We start from the raw sequence: 13168 nt of genomic DNA on the forward strand, positions 1-13168 counted from the left end.
GAATTTGGGATGCTGAGGCAGGAGGATCACAAGTTAAGGCCAGCCCCGGCAACTTAGTAAGACCCTGTCTCAAAATAAAAATAACATAAGGCTGAAGACATAGCTCATTGGCAAAGCACTTGTCAAACACACATGAGGCCTTGGGTTCATCCATTACTGGGAAAAAAGGAAACAAAAAACAAACAAAAACTTTGTTGGAAAACAAGAGCTTTCTAAAGTACCAACTTGGCATTAACTACCCATTAAGACAAAATTAGCCTGGCATAGTGACATATGCCTGTAAGCCCAGTGACTTGGGAGGCTGCAGCAAGAGGACTACAAGTATGAGGCCAGCCTGGACAACTCAAGCAAGACAATTTCAAGGGGTGGCAGGGGTTTGGCTGGGGATGTAGCTCAGCAGTAAAAGTACCCATCCAGTACCATGGGGTGGAAAAAAAAGACCAAGTAAATCTGCTCAGTGTCCCCAAACCACAGAAGCCACCCTAAAAATACAATCTTGACAATACTCATCTCTTCTAATTTCCTCACAAGTAATAAAAGCAGAAGCTCTTGGTCCCTAACATATCAGTGGTGTCTCAGAATCAAGGCAATATGCTGTCTTTGTTTAGCGACATTGGCCCAAGTACCAACTGAGAACAGCCTGATCCCCTAAAAAACTCAAGGTCTAATTTGACAAGCACTTATATAAAATTTACAACACATATTCTCCAAATATCTATTCTACTTTGGTCCAAAATGAATGAGATCCTAAAGACAGCTATGACAAAGCTGCAGCAGCAGCACATTAATACTGTTTTTCCCCAAACCACTCTTAACTGTCCCAACCCAACCGAAAGAAGTAAACTATATATACTTCCTTAAGTTGAAGACACATACTCTGACTATCCTAAATCTCCAATGATTCAAAACTATCCTTATTCAAGTTATGTTAAGTGCTTAAAGGTACTAGGCAAAAATATGACTCCCCCAACCCTTTTAGTACTGGAGATTTAACTCAGGGCGCTTCATCACTGAGCCACACCCCTAGTCCTTTTTATTTATTTTTTTATTTTGAGACAGGTCTGGCTCAGTTGCTTAGGACCTTACTAAGTTGATGAGGCTAGCTTTGAACTTTCGATCCTCCTGCCTCAGCCTCCAGAGCCCCCAGAATTACAGACATGTGCCACCATGTCCAGCAGCATATGTCTTTTAAACAACTGGATCCAGAATCAGTAAGGGCATTTAAGATAATTTCTCTTGAATTACATTTGTATCATATAAAATTTGCCCATGACAAAGTTTCCTGCAAAAATTTTCTTTGTTCCCACAAAGAAAAATAATACTACATCCCAGTTACAGAGTAGAGGAAGGTGAGTAACTTTAAAAATAAAAAAATTAAAAGTTGATATAGTCTTCCATTTTAACAAGTTTTAGTAGTTTGTCCTCAGAAGTAACTTCCAAGTTCACCATACCACATTGGAAGTATCAATTTCAAACATTAAGAAACTAGGACAGCTGCAACCCACAAATTTTAAACAGAAATATTTATTTTGGCAGCAACAATAAAATGATATATCAACTTATTCTGTGTCCTCTAATAGTTAGGACACATGAATTAGTAGAAGGATATTTTAAATATGGAGAATTTCAAAGTTCTTTAGAAATCCTTTAATCTAAATGTTGCCATGACATCTTTTCACATCCAAACGCAGGTAAAGTTGTAATGGCAACTACATCTCTATGCCTTTGAATTAACCATCAATAGTGTAACTCTAGTCTACCTATCATCATACTTGCTGAACTGCTACAATGAGAACAGCATTTAGTAAGTTAACTCCTCTTACCTGACAAACTTAACTTCAACAGTGACCAGAATCATTTTTATCATTCAAATGGAAAATAATATTCAAACAAGTATGCCATTTACATGAATATGAATCATGTTTGAGTAACAATATTTCCACATTCTGAAGTTAGCATTTTCCCCTTCCTCCTTCCGTATTACTTCAGTGTTCATGAATCAATATTTAAAAACAAAAGTTCAATCAAAAAGTTAATTTAATAGCTGATGTTTTTTAAAGTTGCAAGAAAAGAAAAAAGAGCTGGGCATGGTGGTACACGCCTGTAATCCCAGTACTCTGGAGTTTGAGGCCAGAGTATCACAAGTTGAAGGCCAGCCTCAGTAACTTAGCAAGGCCCTAAGCAACTTAGGGAGAACTTGTCTCAAAATGAAAAGGGCTGGGGATGTGTTCATTATTAAGTGCCCCTGGGTTTAATCTCTGGTTTGAAGAAAAATAAATAAAATAAGAATAAAAAGTGTCGGAGATGTAGATCAGTGGAAAAGTGCTCATGGGTTCAATTCCCTTACCAAAAAAAAAAAAAATCTTTCAATACTTTAAATGTAAAGCCTATATATCAGCACCATACTTGCTACTTTATGGTATCCTACGACAGAACATCTAAAAAATTAAAATAATATGATCTACAGCTTCTTTTCAAGCATGTTTATAAGAATTATCTCATACAAACCATCCACTTTAATGTGACTTTAAAACCCCATGCCCAGAAGCTAATGACTGGTTTATAAACAAGATAATGAGTAGTTCAATGGAAAAAATATTATGACAATAAACTACGACTGTCTCACCATGTTATGATCTGCTTGCCTAATATGTATGTTTAGCTACTGTAGTCAGCAATGTCCAAATATAAATTTGAAACATTTAATGGCCAGCCTGTTCTAGACTTCAGGCTCACCTTACCTGTTTAAAACATAGTTTTTAAATATACAGTTCTCCACAAATATTTTTTTCTTAGAAAAAAGTGGGGAGTAGGGAAGGATCTAAGGAACAAATTTTCCATAAATACAAAAAAAAAAAAAAACACCCAAAATCAAATATTTTTGCACATCTTTACCTTAACACACATAAAAATAATTTTTAAATTTTAGGAAAACAAAGCTCATACAGGTTAAGCATTATATTTCATAAAATACAAGTTCCCTACACATTATGAATGCAGCCATGAATATACCAAGAAATGCCTTGCTGACTTAAAAGAATTCTGGTTGGTCAAATTTCAATTACTAGTAAGTGGCATGAAGGCATAAAATAATCAATAAAATTATAAAAACAATTTTAAAGGTCGATCATATTTTGTTTACTTAAAATACTAAGCTTAATCATGATCTATCTAAACCTTATCATTGCTCATTGTATAAAATTAGCACTGCACTTGCAAACATAAGCAGAATCTAGACTTATCAAACATATGGTGAGATTTGTCCAGCTTCTGAAATACTAAATGTGTATGGAAGATTAAAATATTTTTTCTTGGGAAACAAACAACCCTCCCATCCTGATTAAAAGTTTTCATCAAAAATCTGATCAGAAAGAAAGGGAATCAAAATCAAAACCAACCCGGCAATCAAAATCTTGACGTTAACTGAAATGGTCTGAGTATAAGCATTCCCATTTTAGAAACTACAGCGAAAACAGAAAAATAAATAAATAAACCAGCCGATCTCCAAACAACTAGAAGGTCCGCCTAAGCACAGACTGGTTTACCAGCTAACTTCCCCAGCCCGGTACCAGAGAGACCACAAAACAAAGTTGACAATACAACCAACCATGAGCTTTGCTGTAAACTGGACGATAATCTGAAATCTGGGGGGGAGGGGGGGAGCTGTGCTGTTGCTAATAGAAGCACCTTATAAGCAGCGAACTGACAGGTGGAAAAATAAATTCCCCAGCAGGCCAGCAAGAGGTTGTGAAAACACGGTTCAAGGACTGAACGTGTTGTTACTCTGTAACAGGTCCAAGGTAATTTACGCACACACCCTTTAGCGCAATTCCTCCAGCACGGAGGAGACTGGGAAACAGGCTTTCCCGAGAGCCACATACCATTTTAAAACAGCAGTCTCCTCCCCGACAGGAAAACCGGCATTCTCGTCCCAAGTCTTTCCGCGACTTCTCCCAGTGCGGCCAAGGAAAGCGGGCGACAGCCACCGTAACGAGAGAAGCCGGCAACAGCCCCGCCGCGCGGCCGCCACGCCTTCCTCCCGCCGCCGCTGGGGACGCAGAGCCGCGGATCACATTTCTCCTCCCCAACAATCACACGCACGCACGTCCCAAGAGTTGACACCCTCCAAACCCGCGGTTCCGCGACGCCGGTGACGGGGCCACAAAGCCCAGGGCACAGCCCCTGGCTGGGGCACTCCGGCGGCGTGCGTGCGCGTGTTTGTGTTTGTTCTCCTAATGAAAGGAAACGGGTCTCCGTAGTTACGGCCTAGGGCCGCGCAGGGGAAGAGAGGCCCCCCCTGTGGGGTTAAACAAAACTTCGGTTGCTGGGAAGAGCCGTTGCGCAACCTTGGCAGGAGGAGGCCGGGACCGCCCGGCCGGGCCAAGGCGGCTTCCCGGAGGCTGCGCCACCGCGTGCAGGAACCACGCGCGGCCCCCGCGTCCGGGGGCCTCGGGCCTGGCGTGGCGCCGGCCTCCTAGGAGCCGCTGGGGCTGGGCCACACGGCGGGAGCTAGGGCTGAAACCCGGGGTGCGAAGGCGCCGGGGATGCAGATGGGGACACTTAAGCGCGACGGGGGCGGGCCGCTCCGTGGGGGGGGGGGTCTGGGCCCACCCGGGTCCGACAGGCGGGTCCGCTGGCCACCCAGACGCAGGCCCCCGATCCTCCCACCCGGGCGCGGGTGCCCCTCGTCCAACTCCCTTACCTTCCTAGAGGCCCGCGCTCTCCCCTCTTCGGGCGGCCGCAGCCCTGAGCATGTCCGGGGTGGGTCGCGGGGCCGTGCCGGGAACAGGGAGCCAGGCGCTTCAGCAAGCGGCACCACCCAGCCCGGGCTCAGCCCCTCTCCGCGGCCGCTGCCATCTTGTCCTGGCGGCTGAGAGGAAACCGCGAAACACCCTCCCCCGACCGCGGCTGCTGCTGCTGCTCTGGCTGAACGCCGGGCCCGTCTCCCTCATCTTCCTTCCCGGGGATCTGGGGTGGGAACAGCTAGACTGGGGCCCGGGAGAGTGAGAAGCCGGCCGGCCGACCTCCGGCAACTGGGCCTACGAATGGCGCGGGATGCGGGGCCCACGGCGGTTGGGCCCCATTCCTGAAGCCCCGAGGGCTGCGAGAGGAGGAAAAGGAAGACAGCCGGAGAGGCGGCGACGGCGAGGCCCGCAGCTCGGTCTCGGGGCGCCGCGCTGCCGGCAGTCGTCACCAAGGCAGCTGCTGCCGGCCGCCCCAATCTCGGGCCCCTCCTCCGCGCCTGCCGATCTCAGCCGCCGCCTCCGCAGCGCCACCGCCCGCCCGGCCGCGCTGCGCACCAAGCCCGGGCGGCCCCGCTTGGCTCGGGCCGCGGCGCCTCCACGAAGCCCCTCCCCGGGGTCCGCCCGCAGCCGCGCCCTTGTTGCTCGGAGCCCGCCGGGTTGCTAGTGCGGTCCAGTCCTGAGCTCCCTCACGCCATCCCTCCGGCAAAAGAATCATCCGCCAGCCCCTCTTTGCGGTTCTGAACCTCACTCAAAGCCCACTCGGCCAAAAATACAGATTTAAGAGAAGATCCTTACACCCAAAGAGAGGATTGAAACACGGAAGCAGGATTTTACAGGCCTTTCCAGATCCCGTAATCATAATTCCCCTTTCTATGCTTGGAAGTGTTTCTTGGCAGGTTTTTTTTTTCTTAAGGGTTCAAAAATAAGAAAAGGAGAAATGCTTAGTCAAATGAACAACCTCGATCTTTTCAGAGGTCCTTCCCAGTCCCCAACCCAAAACGTCCAGAAACTTGTAAATACAGGCTAAAGAATAAGGGAAAGGCCCTCTTGGAAATTTTCCAAAAGCACCTCTGCAGTCCAAAAGCCCATAATTGTCAAGTTTGCCCACCTCTACATGGATAATTCTCCATTGAGTTAGTTCCACCCCCAGAGGCTATTTTCCTCGCTCCTGGAGACTAGGAAATCAACAGAATGGCCCACTTCAACCCACGTAATCATAGAACCATAGAATTTTAGAGATGAAAAACCGTAGCGATCCTAAGTCCAAATTCCTACGCTAAGATAGAGGTTCAAAGTTTAGGAGACCTGAACAGGGTTCTAGAGCAAGCCTCTGGTCTCTACTCCCTCTCTCCAACTTTTCCCTAGGAAAGAACTGACCTTCTAAGCACCCATCCTTAAGAGTCAATTTTCTTTGGCACCTGTTTCTTCTGGTTCCTTATGTTCTGAATTAATGTCTAACCTTTGGGGAACCCAAGCACCTTTCCCTCAGGGATGGAAGTGTCCTTCTTTGCTTCCTACCTTCCTGTGGATTGAGTTTCCCATGAATGTATTTGTTCCCAGACATTTTCTATTGCAGTATCTGGGGGCCGGGCAAAGGGAGTGACAACTTGCTGCATATATAATACTATATATTTTTTCCTTGCTGCTTTTCAAAGAGGAGAGAAGAGTTTTTGGAGAAAGCCTTTCAAAGAAGGGGTTTAGTATATCCTGAGGCCACTGGAAATAACATTTTCAAATGAGGGGTGGGTTTTTTTCAACTAAGTAAAAAAAAGTCTTTCAAAATAGAAAAAAAAAGACAATGACTTTTTCATAATGATAGCACATAGAATCCATTTCTTTTCACTGTTTAGTTACTTTTGATATTTTAAAGGAATAATCCAAAGAACCAAAAGAAAGGATGAAATCATTACTTAAAGGAGAAAGTTTAGAATACAGAAATCTATCCAACAAAACATGGAAAATATACTGCCATACTTGAAATTTTCAGAACGTTTGTTAACATTTCTCTAGGCCACTTCTAATGGAAACATTCCTTCTCCACATGTGGTCATTGCTACATTTATGAAGAGGCTGACAGTGGGAAGAATTTTTTTTCTTTTTATCCCTATAAAGTGCATTAGTTCTCACTATATAAATTCCAGGAGGAGATTCTGTCATCTTTTTTTAACCATCAAATCACTAGTGCTGAATACAGTTCCTGACTAGTGAATGTTGCTACATAAGTAAACACTATTGATTCAAGCCCTCCTCCACTTTATTCCTATTGACCCCTAACCTAATCTATACCTCTAATCTCTTCCTCCTGGAATCCATTCTGAACAGGAACATCCAGGTAATTATTCAAAACTCTGATGTAGCCATTTTATGAAGTTTGCTTTTTAGAAAAGGGAAATTTTTCATAGTGCTAAGTTCTTTTAAAATGAAGGTTACTAAGGGGCTGGGGTTAAAGCTCAGTGGCAGAGCGCTTGCCTGGCCCTGGGTTCGATCCTCTGCACCATAAAAAAATAAATAAATAAAAATAACACAAAGGTATTAAAAAATGCAGGCTACTGAATTGTATATGGAAAAAAAAAGTTAAATAGTCTTTTTCTATAACAATATTACTGAAAGTGGGGCCCAGTGGCACACATCTGTAGTGCCAGCTACTAGGGAGGCTGAGGCAGGAGATCACTTGAACCCAGGAGTTCAAGATCAGCCTGGGCAACATTGTGAGACCACATCTCAAAAAAAAAAAAATACTTAAATATTTATTAGGTTCCAGGGACTGTGATATGCTTTGAGGATACAATGACAAAAAGAGACACCCTGTGGACTTATGCTTTCTCAGGAAAGTTGGCTATTATATAAATAATTACAGTATTAACAAACATTATAAAAAAGTACAGGGTGCAATGACAGAATAGAACAGGAAGATCTAATGAGATGGGAGGTAAGAAAGCCATAAAAAATCTGTTTCACTTCTCATTCTTTAGGGGTCAACTAAATATTCACTTCTTTGGGGAAGAATCTCAACTTCCCTAAGCCAAATTCCCATATAGCTTTTCCTTACAGCATTCATCTAAATTGTAATTTTACAATTATTGTCTGGTTATTTGATTAACATCTACCTCTTCCACTAAGCTGAAAGCTCTGGAAAAATGGAGTGCATTTTCTTTGTACTTCAGTGTTTCCCCAACAACAATGCAGTCGTACATGGTAGATGATCAACAGGACCTACCACGTCCAAGGCCCAGAGCAAAGTAAAAAAGCAGGGCTCCCTGTTCAGAAATTGTTGAGGCTTAGAAGTCTGTGACAGCAGAGCATTAAATCATGCTTAAGGAACTTCTAAACACAGACCTCTGTAACTACGGAAGCCAAATTAATGATGAACGAATGAAAATTGAGATCTGAAGGATGTGTAGGAATGAACCCAAAGAAATGACATGCAGAAGGAAAGATACATGCAAAACCATATGGGAAAAATGCAGTGAGAAACCGAGACAGCTTTTAGTGAGATGTGAAGACAAATCAAAGTAGATGAGGATAGAAGGAGAAGCAAAGCCCAGACTGAGATTTAGGACTTTATCTTCCGGCAAAGAAAGTAAGGGAAAGATTCAAAGAGATGCAAGCATAATCAAAGCAGCCATTTCCTTTGTGTGAGAGAAACATGGGTGGAAACTATGTGTTTCTTCTGCCCACTTTTTTGTTATTAAATATTGCTTCCAAGGAACTGTCATTCAGAGTAAAGTGAATACCCACGTAGTGGTTTAAAGCAGTGTTTTAAACCCTACCTAGGCTGGGCATAGTGGCTCACACCTGTAATCTTAGTGACTAGGATGGCTTAGGCAGAAGGCCAACCTTGGCAACTCAGTGAGATCCTGTCTCAAAAAAAATAAAAAGATCTGGGGATGTAGCTCAGTGGTAGAACGCCCCTGGGTTCAATCCATAGTACCAAAGGAAGTGGGGTGGGGATGCTATGATATGTATGTTGTCTCCCGCTACTACATCCCACCCCCACCCCCACCCCTCTACCAGCCAAGGAATTTTTGTCTGCTATGTTGATTTGATCTTATATACCAGAACAGAGCCTGGTATAAACTCAACAAATATTCATAAAATGAAAGAATTAATTTTTTATGTAAATAATAATAAACTCAACTGCTTGATCTCAAACAGTCATTTGAGATCACTGACAAATGAAATCCATGACTTCTTTACCTCTTTGCCTGTCTTAGGTCCTTACCATCCCCAAAATTATTCTGTCCAATGGAGGCCAGACCTCTTTGCACTTGCCTTGTGTCCATCGCTTACCGGACCACAAAAAGGTGTTCATATAGAGAAGCAACTCTCTCAGCCTTAGTAGATGATGCTGATTCTTCTGTCCAAATCATTGCAGTTTCAGGAAAACCCTTGGGACTTTGTCAGAGCCTGAGTCTCTAACCCACATTCATCCTTCCTCAAGGAAGTTGGGTTTTGGGTTTGTCCCTCCACCCCCCCCCCCCACACACACACCAGATCCTAAATATCTTTTCTTGCCATTAAGCCTTGAGGGAGTGAGAGGTAACTAGTCAACTGAAGAGCTCCCTAATCACAAATCAAAGAGGAGAGTTCACCAGGGGTTCTATCTCCTCCCTCTGGGAGGTCTTGGCTGCCTTATGCAAATAATCTGCCTTCTTCCTGGAGATCAGCTTTACACACCTGAGCCTCAGGGAGGGGCAGTGGAGATGGAAAAATAACAAAACAAAACAAAACAAAAAAACCTTCAAAAGTCTCTCCTGCCCACATTTGCATCATGAAAAAGTCCACTCATTTAACTCTTTGCAGTCAAAGATCTGTTTCTCTTCCTAAATAATAATAATAAAAAAAAAAGCAAATAGCATAGCGTGAAGGCTGAGATAGGAAATTGAAATTCAAAGCCAGCCTGGTCTATTAGCAAGACCCTGACCTGGGGGAGGAAAAAAAAATTGAAAGAAAGGGCTGGGCATGTAGCTCAATGGTAGAGCACTTGCCAATAATGCATCAGGCCCTGTGTTCAGTCACCAATACACACACACACACACACACACACACACACACACACACCACACCAGGCAAAAAACTCTTCTCCCTGAATTAATACCAATAAAAATAATCTCATATTAATCTGGAAGTTCAAAATCTTAATCTGTGAGTTAGCTACTACTGTCAGCACAAAGCAAAAATTTTATATAGTCAAATTCATCCCTGGAAATTACCTAAATTACCCATAACATATCGTATACATTGTTTGGATATGCAACCTGATACAATAACATGTATATATTAATGATATGCTACTATAAGTAGTCATAAATTCTTCATGTTTCACCTATTGAAGTATTTTACTTACTTATTTATTTATTTATTTATTTATTTATTTATTTATTTTCTTGGTACCAGTGATTAAACCCAGGGGCTCTTTACCAGGGACTGAACCCAGGAGCTATGTCCCCAGCTCCCCCCGCCCTTTTTAAATTTTTTTATTTTTATGACTGGGTCTTGCTACATTGCAGAGGTTGCCCTCTAGGTGCAATCCTCCTGCCTCAGCCTTCCCAGTAGTTGCTGGGACTCCAGGCATGCGCCACTGTACCTGTCTTGATCTTGATATTTCCTTGCTCACAAATCTTCTATTTTTTCACATACTAAAAATGTCCATATTTCTTGGCTTGACTATTGAGGTATATTACAGTTGGACCTCATAAAGCCCTTTTAGTGTTCTTTTCTTTTTCCTTAACTCTAATCTTTATTTGTCCATGTCCAGGCCATTTCTGCCATCAATATTGCTTTCTTGGGGCTAGATGCATGGCTCAGAACTTGATTACATGCTTCACATGCTTGAGACCCTGGTTTCAATCCAGTGTGTGTCCCTCTCATCCACTGAAATCATATACATCCTTCAAAGCTAAATGTTCTAGGCTGAGCATGTGGTTCAGTGGTAGAGTGCTTGCCTAGCATGCACAAGGCCCTGTATTTGATCCGCAATACTGCAAAAAGAATCAATATCAAAAAATCTCCCAAAGCTAAGTGTTCATTCTTCCAAAAACTTGGATTGTACATCGCATTCCTAAGTGATGCTCATTCGCCCCACAACACTTTTTAGTTCCTCCCATAAAACAAGCTCTGTTCTGAGTGCTTTTATTAAATAACTCAAGGATGATTATCACTATGGTCACTGTACATATGAGGAAGTTAAGCACAGAGACATTAAGAACCTTACCAAGGTTCTGGGCACTGTGGCGCACAACTGGAATCCCAGTGGCTCAGGAGATTGATGCAGGAGGACTGCAAGTTCAAAGCCAGCCTCAGCAATTTAGCGAGGCTCTAAGCAACTCAGGGTAACCCTATCTCTAAATAAAAAATATAAAAAGGGCTGGGGGATGTGGCTCAATGGTTAAGTGTCCTGAGTTCAATCCACAGTACAAAGAGAAAAAAAAGAATGTTGTCCAAGTTTATACTGTATATTAAGCTGTCTGGTCTTAAAACAGACCAATATAAACCTCTGCCCTCTCACCAAATTACAAATTGCACTAAATATATTTTTGATGTTTTTATAAAACATGTGGTCATAAAAGAGATTATCATTCTTCTTAGGAAGAGTTAAAGGTGAGGATTGTGTTCCTGACAAATCTCAACATCAAAGCATGGCTATGACAAACACTGAATTTAAAAAAAAAAGTAGAATTTTGTAATTCTGCTTGACACGTCCATGGAGAAGAGTGGCCCATCTTTTATAGGTGAGGAGAGATTCAGCTAAATGAGAACAGGGGCTCAAATACAACTGTTACCCCAGGCCATATAGTTCCAGTCCTCTGGCCTCAGTCATCCCATTGATAACAGCAAAATGACCGAATGACTGTCTATATACTCAAAATAGGAGCTGCCTGATATATTCCCAAATTCCCTCTTCCATCTGAGCTAGGGAAACAGCCCCAGTCCCCCCATATTCAATATTGAATGCCTGTCTCCGGTAATAAATCACCCATTCTTTCTTTCTGAGTTCATGTGCCATAGTGAAATGTATGAGGAAGTACAAAGACCATCCGGAACAAGCTGTTCTCACCTAACAGAAGTGGCATGTTCAGTCATGCATAGCCATGTAACACTGACGACCAACTACAACAAAATCCCTACCTACACATTGGGCTCCTACCGGGTTAGTTAAATGTCAGGCACTTAAGAAGAAATTCTTTGCATGAGAATCTGTCCTTCTACAACATCACCACCCACCCTGTGGATCCATCAGTCCAGCTTTCTAGAGCACAGGAATAGGGAGAGGTCCTAGGTGCCCAAGTGGATGAAGCTAGTATGCATGAACCTTGAGAACAGCTGAGCCTTTAAGACTTCTGAATGAACAGGAGGGTTCTATGAACATTTGTGAGGCTGAGATTGGTATTCTTCTATCTTCCTTGGTGCTTTTGCTTGTGATGCCCCTTACATTACATTTCCCCCAACACATCTAGTTTTCTCTCTCTGCTCAAAGATACCTCCTTCAAACTATATTCTGGTTACCAAAAGTGCCCCCTGCCCCTCCCCTGCCACAACACACAACACTACTATTGAATCCAGAATTAGACAGGCAGTCAGTAGATCAAGGAGGCCAATTTGAGTGAGTCCAGAAAGTTGGAGAGGGATTAAAATGCTCATGCCTTCAGAGCCCTCTTCCACCCTTATCAAGATAACCTGTCCCAGGTGCTGCAGTCCGGCTGCAGCAAAATAACCCGGGGGGTGACGAACAACTTGTGTACATTGTGTACAGGAGTGGGAGCCGTTTATTGAAGGACCGGAGGGGTATATATACATTCCACACAGCTTATCTTAATTAACATAAACTAGATACAGCAGTCAACCAATAAGGAATCTCCACACTTAATGGCTCCCTGGCGTTACTTCACAAACCACTCCCTCTGCAAAATGCCAGGCGCCATCTTGACTTGTTTACAGACTCTAACACCAGGGATCGTCCCCCTCTACAGGGAGTTGTTAATTACGCCCCCTTCCTGCCCAGATCATTCCAACTTGGCCCCTCCAGCCTATCTGCTTCTCCCCTTTTGGCCATCCCACTGAGCATCTCCTGGGCCTAGGCAAGAACCCAGGAAAGAGAAAGATAAGGAAAGAGATCAGGAGAACAAAGGAAGCCTAAGACATATAAAAAGGCAGGACACCCTCATTTCTTGGGATACCAGGATATCAGCTATGGCCCCCTTTTTCCTCCCAGGAGAAGTCCATGTTTCCCCTCTTTAAATAAACCAAATAAACCCTGCTTTTTATGGTTGACTTGGTGTGCTTCTCTAATGTTATACTTCAACCTGTGAGGGAGCAGAACTTGTCACCCATAACTGGTGGTGTCACTTTTTCCACCTGGCATGCAGAGCACCTGAACACTGAAATGACTCTTTTTGTTTTGTTTTGTTTTGTTTTGGATACTG

General features: G+C 43.2%; 1 protein-coding gene across 5 annotated transcripts in view; it reads right to left on the bottom strand.

Annotated features, from left to right (window-relative positions):
* Hipk3 (homeodomain interacting protein kinase 3) overlaps window positions 1-5250 on the bottom strand; it is a 93665-nt gene extending 88415 nt beyond the window's left edge. For 4 of the 5 annotated variants that reach the window (XM_026404917.2, XM_026404894.2, XM_026404906.2 and 1 more), the window contains exon 1: window positions 4703-5250. The gene's annotated coding sequence lies outside the window, so the exon portion shown is untranslated. Of the gene's footprint in view, window positions 1-3881; window positions 4238-4702 lie in introns of those variants that run through there. The other variant, XM_026404891.2, reaches the window with a different exon arrangement.
* Window positions 5251-13168: the final 7918 nt, after the last annotated feature.

The sequence above is a fragment of the Urocitellus parryii genome, chromosome 4, assembly GCF_045843805.1.
Source record: "Urocitellus parryii isolate mUroPar1 chromosome 4, mUroPar1.hap1, whole genome shotgun sequence".
NCBI classification, from domain to species: domain Eukaryota; kingdom Metazoa; phylum Chordata; class Mammalia; order Rodentia; family Sciuridae; genus Urocitellus; species Urocitellus parryii.